The sequence below is a fragment of the Etheostoma spectabile genome, chromosome 1, assembly GCF_008692095.1.
Source record: "Etheostoma spectabile isolate EspeVRDwgs_2016 chromosome 1, UIUC_Espe_1.0, whole genome shotgun sequence".
Classification (NCBI taxonomy): domain Eukaryota; kingdom Metazoa; phylum Chordata; class Actinopteri; order Perciformes; family Percidae; genus Etheostoma; species Etheostoma spectabile.
The window spans coordinates 31,177,615-31,177,947 of record NC_045733.1 but is presented as its reverse complement, the minus strand read 5'-3'; the positions used below and the strand labels follow the sequence as shown (position 1 = coordinate 31,177,947).

At 48.6% G+C, this 333-nt stretch overlaps 1 protein-coding gene across 1 annotated transcript in view; it reads left to right on the top strand.

Moving 5' to 3' along the window:
• Nucleotides 1-333, top strand: part of LOC116688077 (high choriolytic enzyme 1) — a 9,900-nt gene that overhangs the window by 6,021 nt on the left and 3,546 nt on the right. The window lies entirely within an intron of this gene.

Genomic DNA, 333 nt, shown 5'->3' with positions numbered 1-333 from the left:
TGGAAGAAGCTAAACATGACTGTCAATCTCCCTCTGACTTGGGCTCCATGCAAGATCTCACCTCGTGGGGTCTCAATGATCCTCAGAAAGGTGAGAAACCAGCCCAGAACTACACGGGAGGAGCTGGTCAATGACCTGAAAAGAGCTGGGACCACCTTTTTCAAGGTTACTGTTGGTAATACACTAGGACGTAATGGTTTGAAATCATGGAAGGTTCCCCTGCCTAAACCAGCACGTGGAAGAAGAATGATGAGTAATAACACCATCCCCACTGTGAATACCACTGTGGTGGTAGCATCATGCTTTGGGGGGTTTTCTGCACATGGGACAGGG